A 13236-nucleotide genomic window follows, 5' to 3' on the forward strand; every position below is an offset into this window, starting at 1 on the left:
TGTGAAACTGTAAGCTTCTTTCCTTCTTACTTCCTAAGAATCTTGTCCAATGGCACAAGTGTCGTTTTGGCTGCACTGCTGAAAATGTTAGCATCAGTTAAAAGATTGAAAGGCTTATAGATTGTTTTAACGATTGAATCATCAATGCTCTGAACTTTAGGTGTATACATTTGCTTTAAAGATCAATGATGAAGCATATAAGTGTGATTTTGATATTGGTTTTTTTTGGCAGGGACAAACTGATAGTACAAGCAAAGGCAATGGAGGTGATATCAGTGTCCCACAAACTGATGCCAAGCGTGTTCGACTTTGAGCTGAGAGAAATTTTCTTTTAATTGTTCTTTTTGGCGTGTTTGGTCTCGAAGGTTATCAATGTACTATGTCTAGTTTGAGGTTTGCTTCTTTTTTTTTGTTGCTGTTAGTTTGCCCGTTGTAACTTGTTAATGCCTATTTCCTCCTCTTGGGTTCTTTCGCCATAAGTAAGATGGATAAGCCAAATGTATATGTTCATATTCTCAACAAGATAACTTCTAATAGGGGAAAATCGCAATTTAAATTCTGAGAGTGTCACATTCTCGCATTTTAAATACTGAACGTTTTTACTAGGACTTTAAATTTTGAAAGTGACATTTTTATCATAACAAATCTCCAAGTCAACTAGGAGATATGTACTGTGCATTTTGTGATGACGTGTCGATTTCTTTTTTAATAAAAAATAAAATACACAGAAAATTCAAAAAAATATCAAAAAATCGAACAAAATTCAAAAATATAAAATTTCAAAAAATATAAAAAATAAAATTTCAAAATAAAAATAAAATAAATATTTTAAAAATTAATCCAATTATAAACCAATAAGTATATATATATAATAACTTGAATGGTGATTCTAGATTCTGGTTTTTTGTTTTTGATTTTTTTTAGTTTTTTTGATTTATTAATACTTAACTTGTTAAATTTCCAAAATTAATCGTATTATTGGTATTATTTATTAAAATGCTATTTATTTTAGTAATTTTAAGTTTCTTTAAAAAGAAATTAACTTATAAGTGAAGTTCTTAACTAGTAAATAACTTTGAAATTAAATAAATAACTAATCAAACTTTAGAGAAACTAAAATATATGTTACTTATCTAAGAAGTTCCACTCATACCAAAACCTAACATATACAAATCTAAAGGCATACTCTCTATCTCTTAATTATATTTCAAACTAACTTACAATATTTTAGTTAAGGTCAAAAACATTTTAAGTGGTCTATGACATATTTTCTAGTTTCACAAAAAATAATAAATTAAGTATTAATAAATCAAAAATTAAAAAAAAAATCAAAACAAAAAAAAAACAGAATCTAGTATACCATTCAAGTTATTACATTATATATATTTATTGGTTTATAATGGATTATTTTTTTTAAAAAATATTTTATTTTATTTTATTTTGAAATGTTTATTTTTATATTTTTGAATTTTTCAAAAAAAAATTGATTTTTTCGAATTTTTTATATTTTTTTGTTTTTATTTTAAAAAAAAAAACGACACGTCTTCACAAAATGAACAGTACATGTCACCTCGTTGATTTGGTAAACAAGTAAACCTCATTGGAGGTTTGTTATGATAAAAATATCACTTTCAAGATTTAAAGTGCTAGTCAAAAACGTTTAGTGTTTAAAGTGCAAAAATAAGACACTTTGAAGGTTTAAAATGTGATTTTCTCCTTCTTATAGTATGTTTTTTGTCTGACAGATCCTTTTTATCACAGTATATTAAAACATTATCTAGCAGATGATAGTGTTCCATTGATTTTGGGATATTTAGAAAACTAATATGAAAATGAAGGAAATTCATCGATTCTTCTGGAATATAAATTTTATTGACTCTCTATGGTTGTTGCCTTTGATGACCACTGAAAGTACAATTTAAAAGATGACAGCTGACAATTTATAAATCAATATCAAACTAAATAAAACTTCGTTGATAAAACTATGAAATTAAGGATCTTTGCGTTCTAATTTACAATTTCGGCTAGATTTTAGCCTTCTAGGCACACTTGCCACTTACATACACACATGCATGTTTCACGTTCCATGTTCTATACACTTACGTACACACATGCATGTTATCAACAATCCGAAAGTTAAGACTATCTAATAATATTCATTTTTCGACCAAGGTCCGGAGATTAATAATATGTAATTATATCCGTTAATCCTACTTGGCTATATAATATTCTAGTGGTAATGGATCGTTGAACATTTTCTATTTGGGGTGATTCTCTTCAAAGCTAAACCACCAAATTGCTCTTTTAAGTGTTTCTCTTTATGTGTCGGGTTACTTTCTCAGTTATTCGAAATTGACATGTCACTTAGATTCGATGCCATGTTACTACCTTCTTTTGTTAGTTCCATGTCACATCTTGTAAACTTTCTGAAAGATTCTTCGTGTCTCCTCCGCGAGTTTCCATTCCCCCGTTATTTGGAAATTTATTTAAAAATGAACGTTTTACCTCTAAAATATCACCGGCATATGAATAATAATTATGATGTGTATATATATCTTGTCCAAGTTTAATATTTTCTTATTTTAACAAGATTAAAATTTCTGTCATTTATTTAATAGATAAAGCTATGTTATTTATAAAGTCTGACTAATTTATTTATTTATAATCCATATATGGTTTAACAACAAATTTAAACTAACAACTTTTAGTAAATAACACACCGATTATAAATTCACAACATATGATAAAATGTGAATAACGCAAGATAGTACACGAAAACGAAGAAGCTTATACATTATACACATTTCACCAAATGAAATATATGAATTTTAGCCATTGTATTGTTGTTTCTTTTCTTCATTCATTCATCATGGTTTTGTTTAGTAAGTAGTCTTGAACGGCTTGTAAACCTTAAGGTCAAGCATTACTCCAGCCACCGAGCCAACTCCGGCGACCACCGAAATCACTAAACAACCACCGCTCAGCATTTTCAAACAAACCCACTTCATACTCCATCTCTCAACTTTCCTCTGCTTTATATACATCTCCACCGGAAAATAAACCGTCAAAGGCCAAAACCCTAACGCTCCCAAGATCCCCACGACGTCGTTAAAAACGGCATAAGCATCGATATCACGGTGGTCAAAACCACGAAACATGACCGGAACACTGCTCTGAAAACGTGACTTTATACGGTGCCCTAACTCCAGGGATCCTGATTTCAATTCCTTGGAGACCAAGTCACTATCAGGAAACCTAGCCGCGGCTTGTTTATCCACAAACGCGAAGATTGGCTGAGCAAAGACTTGGTAAGCTCCTACAAGTGGATAACAATAGCGACGTTGGCCACGTCGAGGAGCCAAAACGGGTTGTAGAAACCGAAACCGGTTAAGAGGTTTCCTGGTGCTGCGTCTCCAAAAGCAGCGTAGCCCATGCACCACATAGCATGTAAAACGTCGTCGTGACGGCTATGCTTATTCTTGTCGCTTGCTTCATCGTTTTTGATTCTGCTGGTGGAGATCTTACAGTGTCTTGAATCTCGATTAGGACAACGGAGTATGAATAAGCAAAGGCAATATCTCCAAGTGCTTGGAAGGTTCTCCATATCTTTTGGGTTTGAGTCACTGTTCCTATGCTTATGCCAGTGAGACTTCCCTTGAATACTCCATTAGCTGAAACCATAAGAGTTAGTTAGGAACACTCTATTTTACTTGTCTAAGAATCTTTCTGAAGTTGCTCCCTCAGTTTCAAAATTTGTTTTAAAGTTTTAAGTTTGTGTGTAAGAGAACAAAAAATGTGGTTTTATTTTTTTAAGACAAATTTAAATAAAATTCTGTATGTAACCTCACTATTTTAAAATGTAATAAAATAGATAGAAAAACTGCTACTAGTATAAAGGATAAAAAATTAAATAGTTTTTAATTTATGTAAAAGTGTCCAAAATGACATTTTTGTGAAACATATATTTTATGTACCTGCGACCTGAATGATTCCGAGAGCTAAACCTATTGCAGAATATGTGAAGGACATGATGGCAGCAACTATGGAGAGCCACCAAATTTGGTCAAAGTCTTTGATCTGAGAGAGCAAGATCTCTGTAACACCAAACATATCATGTAGGGGTTGCTAGACATGTGACAAGGGTTCTTCCCTCCGCTCTCGTGAAAGCAGTTTGATCTCTTAATCGCCCTGAAAGCTTAAACCAAATTAAAAGGGGTTTTGACTCATTATTTAGTAGCTAAGGAAACTTCTTGTTGAGAAAGTGAGACTCACATCATGCTTATAGATGCTGCAATTGTGTAACCGACTGTGATTCCAAAAAGATTCAAGAACTGAATCAGACCACAAATCTTGAACCTAAACCCACCTGTCAGAACACAGAACCAGACAGTGTAAAGCATCACAAAACATATTAAGTAAAACTAATATAAGTTAATAATTACAGTACCGAGGATTGATTGGACAGCATCCATGTAAGTGTAGTTTCTCTTTCCGGAAACAGGATCACCAGTTCTGTAGCAGTCACTGAGAAGAGTGAAGAGAAGTAAGTGACGAAAGAGAACAAGAACATCACTGCAGGTCCAGCGATCCAACCGAGTTGGCCTATGGCCCATGCTAGAGATAGAACACCAGATCCTATCACAGCAGTTATAATATGCGCACTTGCGGTCCAAACCGTCCCTGAACACAAAAACAAAAACAAAAACAAAAACAAAACAAAAAAAATATGAACATCTCTCGTCGGGCTCTTGATGATTTCTAAACTTGAAGTTTAAGTTAACTATACCTGATCTCTTAAGCCTTCCATCATCATCAAAACATTTGAAAGCTGGCCGAGAAACATCCATCTAGGGCTTAGTAAGACATCAAAGTTGTGAGGAATCTCTATAATATTATTTGAGAAGTCAGTTTCCTATGTGTCGCTCTCATATTAACTCTCACGATGGTTGATTACACTGATACCCTTAATGAATTAAAAATATTAAACACTATTATTTTTTTATTTAGTTTCCTTTTAAAAAACTTCCAAAAACATATACATATAATAAAAAGGGAAATTTTTTATAAAGTTAAAAAAAATTGAAAACGAAAATATATGTATATATAATATGATTTCAAAAAAAGGAAAGTTCACAAAGTAGTAATATTACATTTAAAAAATATTTTTAAATAAAAAAAATATAGTTTTGAAGTAATAAAATACTTTATTTATATCAATATTTTTGTAGATGAAAAACATAAATTTGTATATAATGTGATTTTATTAAAATATTTACACGGATAATCTTGATATTAGAAAAAGAAATAACATTTCTTTCAAAACATAATTTTAAACAATACAAAAAAAATTCAAACTAATAGAAGTATTTTTATATATCTAACTATTTTCTTAGAAGATTACACAAAATAATTGAGAAACATAAATTGATATATGTTTAATTGACTAAAAATAGTTTATAATTAGTATTATTGAAGTGATTTATTTATTTTTCATATATTGTTTTGACTATAATAGCTTCCAATTACATCAAAAATAATATCGATAAATTATATTTTACTTATATAATATTATTTTCAAATAAAATTACAATTTTGTGTACTGCTTATTTTTAATAGATATTGAAAACAAAAACAAAAATCAAATAGTTGCAAAATAGATATATTATATTTTATCATTATTAAAGTTATTTGTTTTTTAATATTAAATTTTCTTTTAAATTTTATGTTTTGTGGAACTTAATATAACTATAATCAAAATACCATAGCAAATCTGAATTCTCATTTTTAATATTAATTAAATAAATTTTAGTTTCCATTCAATAAATCAAAGGCATAAAGTTATTTAGAATTTATAGAATATTTTAATTATTATAAATATTAATATGTGTTCATGAGCTTCCAGAAATGTATCACCTACTTATGTATGTAACTTCCTATTGAGCATCACTTTCTTTTATAATTTATTTTTAAAACATCAATATATAATTTGATAAATATTATGAAAATACATGCACGTTTAAACGATAAATAAAATTGATTTGATTTGACTTGATTATAATAAAAATAAAAATATATCATTTGAATTTGAAAGAATAACAATAACTCAATATACTCACAACATGAGTGATTCGACTAATCTAACTTATATATAAAATCATAGATTTAACTAAAATAAAATATATAATTTTATAAGAATAGTAATTTATTTTATAAATATAAATCATAGAACAACTCAAAACATATTAAAATGAAATAAAATATTAAACAACTGTTACAATTTAGTTCTTTTCTAAAATTTATATATATATATGCATGAGACTTGAGAATATTATCGTTATATTAATTTATGTAAATTGGAATCAGACACTTTAGTTTATTTTATTTTAGTCTAAGCACAAAATAGTTGAAGTTATACATAATATTCATAAAATATATTTATATATTTAAGACAATAACCACCTAAATGCAAATAAGAAATTAATCAAAATTTTAATATATTTAGAATAAAAAATATTATAGTTGAATTCATAGATGCATTCCAAATTATGCAAATGATGACTAAATTGACTGTAAAAACAACAAAACCGATTAAATATAACATATATAAAATCATATCTATTCTATTAAATTAGAAACATGACCTATTGATATAAGTTTAGTCCAACATTTTTCCCACGTGATCTACTTAAAAATAACTGTAACTACTTTTTATTAACCCTCCACTTTAATCCCAAAAATCTTGGGAACCATTTCACTCTAATACATATATTAGTGGATGATTATATATTGAGAATATTAAAACTTCCACTTCTATTGAATTCACAATAAAAACAAACTAAACTGAATGGCCACTAAAATAAATTAAGACGGATGCATTGTAGAGAACATATAACTGATGCATTGTTTGTATTTAACTGTCCACTTATATGTTTATACAAAATTATGGACACACAAACTAATAATTTTAACCTATTTAATTTTCTAAATATAAAATCTTGCACAGGTTCAAAATTCAGCACTACGAACAATGTTTAACTTCTTTTTAACAATGAAAACACAAATATGAAAATTAATTTTTTAAACAAAAGTTTAAAACAAAAGATTTTACGTGCCTTTTGAAAGAGCGGGTCTGAATCTAGTGTATTATTAAGTAATATAATATTATAAATATAAATGATGCTTACAAATTATAAATTAATTTAAAATTAAAAGTAAATATCAATCAATCAATATTATAGTATATTTATTTCAAAAACATTTATACCCGTGCATGAGCACGGGAAAATCACCTAGTTACTATTAGTTCACAATACTGTTATAACTTATAATTAACGATTTTGACGGTAAAATATTTTAGAGAGAGTAGTTTACCTCTCTGCTTATTGAGCCTTAAGAGAATAAGCTGTAGACAAAAGCTATATATGCACAAAACTAAACTCGAAGAAACTAAATAAAAAATGGACAAAGAAATAAATGCAAAAGGCAATGGGTGGTGAGAGCAATACTGCTGCTGCATGTTGTTTGTTTTGGGTCTGGTCATCTTATATAAGCCATCATAAGTGGAGAAGAGAATCTTATTTGCTTATAAAAACAATAATTGTTATTTACAGGTAAGATAAATGAAATTTGGCCACATGAGCCTTACACATTTGTACAAATCTCTATATAATATGCGTATCACTTAGGGTATCCAGCATATCTATATATATATATATATATAACATACATTTTAAAAACAAAACATATTCGATACTACATATCAAGTTTTTGATTCTTAAAAAAAAAAAGGTTTTTGATTCTTTGAATGAAATTATTACTCAATAAAATAGATATATTTTGAGTATACGAGTACTCGAGTATTCTTACAAGCGAGTATGTACATGTACATGAATCTCACGATGCTATAACTTTTGAGGTAAATGAATTTGTAGTACTCGAGATGTGGAAATGGAACACGGAAACTGACAAAAACTACCCATAAATTATCTTCGACATACATTATAAATGTTTCAAAAACATTGCATGTGTCGGACAATATGGATAAAAAACTTTCCGAAAGTATTGATATTTAGTTTTATTCTCCTATCTCTCATGGTATAATAACGTGTACTCTTCTTTTCAAGTGCTTTCATTCTTTTTTTTTGGTAACAAGTGCTTTCATTCTTTTCTCATCCATAATTGCAAAGTTCATGCCACGGCTAAATAGATCAAAACATTAGTGATTCTCTTGATTCGCAAACTGGATCGAAACTTCGAATACTTCAGTTTATTCATTATATGGGATATCCTAAACTTATAATAGGTCGAGTTGATATGTAATGTCTTCGAGTTGATATAGCATTAGCTAGGAACAAGTACATACATAAACATCATAAGGAATAATATTTACCTTTTTGGCTTGGATGTACAGAATGTATGTATATATAAATATTTCAACTTGGAGATTTTTAAGAATTATTGTTTCCTCCATTCTTTAGTGAAAATACGTAAAAAAAGAGAATCGAATGCTATATAGTGTACATACATTCTTAAAAATAATGAATCGAATGCTATATTCCCACAATATACTAAAATAAATAATATAGAAATATAAATTATGCTAAGAAAATATTAGTTATATAGTATAACTAAATAAAATTTAAAATGTATTGTGTTTAGTCTGTAAAAATTAGAAAAAAATAAAGGAGATTCTAAATTTGTTTATTTCATACTATGAATTTATTTTACCTAACTCAAAAATATATTGATATATAATAACAGTTAATAATAAAGTAAAATGTATAAAACAAATCATTATATATTAATAAAATCAAATAAGAAACATAACCAATAACATTATAGATTTATACAAAATATAACACTAAAATGTAAATTGTATCTTTGAAAGTTTTACGATGGTATTTGTTATATATTTATAAAATGAAAATCTACCTGTACGGATGTACGGGTGAAAAGTCTAGTAATCATTCTTACTTCAAATGCTTCCGAGCCCTAGGCTATATTAAAAATTATTGGATATTTATATACTAGAGCGAATGCTAAGTTTAGTTTTTTGTAATTTTTTTTTAATATTATCATAGGAATGTGTTTCAAAAAAAATAATTAACATAAGGAATAGCCGAACAAGTGCTGCATCAGCACATTATAAATCTTGTTATATTGTTTTATGCTTCTCGATTTCAAACTAACATGGGCTGAAATTTCTTCGAACATGTATCGATTATAGTTGTACAAAAAACTAAAATTGATAGGGTTCATACAAAAACTAAATTATGCAATTTTCGAAGAATAGTCCTTAAGGTGAAACTTAACTTTGTACTATAGCTTATTTGAACGGATGGATCCACAACATGAACAAAAAAAAAGATCCCGTTTTGATTTCGGTAAGTTTTTTTTTATCTATTTATACTATTTGGCATGACCGCATGAAGATTAAATGTTTTGATTTCGTTAACATTTTACGTATTCGTAACCAATAATATTTCCGTTTGCTAGTTCTATCAGTTCAAGTTCCAAAAGGTTAATTGTTATTTTTAGAATTCAGGCCAAAAAAATATTGGTTTAAACAAAAAACTAAAGCGAAAATGTGTGATCATAAGAGAATCGAATTTCCATGCAATTATGCAAGTGTTATTATCTAGCATAGTATCTTTGAACACTTTCAAAAACTCCTTTTGAATACCAAGATTCTTTTTTATTAATTAACTTATTATATTCATTACATTTAAATTCTGAAAAATGGTTTATAAATCACTCTATATATAAGGGTAAACTTTACACACTCAAGTCTCTACTGTAAACAGTACAAATTACGTCAAAGCTGTCTGAAAAAAGATGGAGAAAATCAAATCAAGCCTACAGAATCTGATTGATCTTTTATTATTATTTTTGAAACTGACCTGTGCAAATAACTTTTATTACCATGACTTCAAAACCGCGGTCATTACGTATCACATCTTTATTATTATTTCTAATCTTCTAACTATTGAAAGTCTAATTCGTAATGCTAGAATGTTCATGGATTAGTTAGGTGAAAAGTAAAGTGATCTAAGAATAATTTAGCAGAGATGAAAGATAAGATTGTTTCAAGTAGATATTTTTAGCAAATATAATTCATTATGATTATTGTCTACCGTCGTATCCTACCCAACATATAACATTATGTTCTATACACGGTGTATATATCGGTGTAAAAACATAACCAACCGTATATAAAATTCAAATTTCATATCTAATCTATATTTTCACATTTTGTTATGCGAAAGTCAATTATTTCCGTTGAATTAAAAATGTATGTTTACTGTGCCGTTAAGTTTTTAGAGGACGTGTATTAAAAACACTCAATATAAATAATATTTTTAGCTTAAAAGTACCGTGGATTTAGCTGGCTTGGGTCTTTATCGGCAGAGCAGATGATAAAACAGTAATAGTATTCTATAGAAACATAATGTTACAGAAATTGTATATGTTTTCTAATTTGTTTAATATAATAATTAGTAGAACAGTATGATCATGCTATTTAAAATTATTATAAAAATTAGTATATAATATATAATATATTTATTTTTAATGAATATATATATTAATATATAAAATTAAAAAAGTTAGAAAAATAATTTATTTTATTTAATAATTTCTAAATTATGTTTATATCGAAAAATATTATTTAAAAATAAATTTTACAATTAAAATATCTATTTTTTAAATAATATTTTACATTTAAAATATAATATAATTTTGGTAACCATGTCATTTGATGAAGGTCAAAAAGGTTTAAAACCTTTGTGGTCTCTGTTTTTCTAGAAAATAGCGTGGTTAGTCCACAAATTTAGGGACTATTATGAAATTTTACTATATTAAATGACAAAAAACTAAAACGATGTCCATATACCATGGAAAAGAGTTCAATATACATTAATACAAATGTAGAATGCGTTTATAAATTTTAAAATAACACTAAAGATCATAGGCTTCAGTATATAGAACCTTTACCAAAAAATTCAATATTTTTGTAAGGGTCAGTTAACACATAGATTTTAAGAAATATTAAAAAGAATGAAAATATTGTTTCAATGCATATTTGCATCCTTCACTAACATATGATAAAGGTCAAAGAGGTTTGAAACTTTTGTAATCTCCAATTCTCTAGAAAATATCGATTTTATAGTGGTTAGTCCACCAATTTTAGGGAGTATTACGAAGTTTTACTAAATTAATTGACAAAAAAAAACTATGCCAATGTACCATGAAATAGAGTTTAATATACATTAATACAAATTTAAAATGTGTTTAAAATTTTTAAAACAACACTAAATATAATAGGCTTCAGTATATAGAACATTTACAAAAAAAATTCATTTTTTGTAGGGTTTTAACACATAGATTTTGAGAAAAATTCAAAAATATGAAAATACTGTTATAATGCATAATTGCATCTTTCACTAACATATGATGAAAGTCAAAGAAGTTTGAAACTTTTGTTGTCTCCATTTCTCTGGAAAACAACGATTTTATGGTGGTTATTCTACCAATTTAGAGAGTATTATGAAGTTTTACTAAATTTATTGAAAAAGAATTAAAAGTATGCCCATGTAGCATGAAAGAGAGTTTAATATACATTAACACAAATGTAGAGTGTGTTAGAAATTTTAAAACAACACTAAAGATCATAAGCTTCAGTATATAGAACATTTACCGAAACAAATAGATTTTGAGAAAAATTCAAAAAAATATGAAAGTTATGTTTTAATGCATAATTGCATCCTTCACTAATATATGATGAATGTCAAAGAGGTTTGAAACTTTTGTTGTTTCCGTTTCTCTAGGAAATAGCGATTTTATAAGTGTTAGTCCATCAATTTAGGGCGTATTATGAAGTTTTACTAAATTAATTGACAAAAAATTAAAATGATTCTCATGTACCATGGAAGAGAGTTTAATATATATTAATACAAATATAGAATGTGTTTAGAAATTTTGAAACAACACTATAAATCATAGGCTTCAGTATATAGAACATTTGCCGAAAAACTCAATATTTTCATAGGGGTTACACATAGATTTTTGAGAAAAATTCAAAAATAATAAAATTATATTTTAATGCATATTTGCATCATTCACTAACATATGTAGAAGGTCAAAGAGGTTTGGAACTTTTGTTGTCTCCGTTTTTCTAGAGAATAGCGATTTTATAGTGGTTAGTCCACCAATTTGAGGAGTATTATGAAGTTTTACTAAATTAATTGACAAAAAATTAAAAGGATGTCCATGCACCATGAAATAGAGTTTAATATATATTAATATACAAATGTAAAATGTGTTTAGAAATATTAAAACAACACTAAAGATCATAGGCTTCAGTACAAAGAATATTTACCGAAAAATTCAATATTTTCGTAGGGGATTAACACATAGATTTTGAGAAAAATTCAAAAATATGAAAATAATGTTTTAAAGCATATTTTCATCATTCATTAAGATATGATGAGTTCAAAGAGGTTTAGAACATTTGGTGTCTCCATTTTCCCAGATAATAGCGATTTTATAGTGGTTATTCCATCAATTTAGGGAGTATTATAAAGTTTTACTAAATTAATTGACAAAAAATTAAAAAGATGTCCATATACCATGAAAGAGATTTTAATATACATTAGGACAAATGTAGTATGTGTTTAGAAAATTTAAAACAACACTAAAGATCATAGGGATCATTATATAGGGCATTTACCGAAAACTTCAATATTTCGTTGGGGTTAACACATATATTTTGGGAAAAATTCAAAAATATGAAAATAATGTTTTAATGCATAGTTGCATCCTTCACTAACATATGATGAAGGTCAAAGAGGTTTGGAACTTTTGTTGTTTTCATTTCTCTAGAAAACAACGATTTTAAAGTGGTTACTCAACCAATTTAGGGAGTATTATGAAGTTTTACAAAATTAATTGACAAAAAAAAATGATGCACATTTACCATGGAAGAGAATTTAATATACATTAATACAAATGTAGAATGTGTTTAGAAATTTTAAAACAACACTAAAGATCATAGACTTCGGTATATAGAACATTTACCGAAAAACTCAATATTTTTATATGAGTTAACAAATAGATTTTGAGAAGAATTCAAAAATATGAAAAAATGTTTTAATGCATTGTTGCATCATTCACTAATATATGATAAACTCCAAAGAGGTTTAGAACTTTTGTTGTCTCCGTTTCTTTAGAAAATAATAC

The 13236-nt window shown here is 27.3% G+C and overlaps 1 pseudogene; it reads right to left on the bottom strand.

Annotated features, from left to right (window-relative positions):
• Positions 1 to 2859: 2859 nt before the first annotated feature.
• On the bottom strand, positions 2860 to 7532 carry LOC125604840 (annotated as a pseudogene).
• Positions 7533 to 13236: the final 5704 nt, after the last annotated feature.

Source organism: Brassica napus, unplaced genomic scaffold (assembly GCF_020379485.1).
Source record: "Brassica napus cultivar Da-Ae unplaced genomic scaffold, Da-Ae ScsIHWf_636;HRSCAF=936, whole genome shotgun sequence".
Classification (NCBI taxonomy): domain Eukaryota; kingdom Viridiplantae; phylum Streptophyta; class Magnoliopsida; order Brassicales; family Brassicaceae; genus Brassica; species Brassica napus.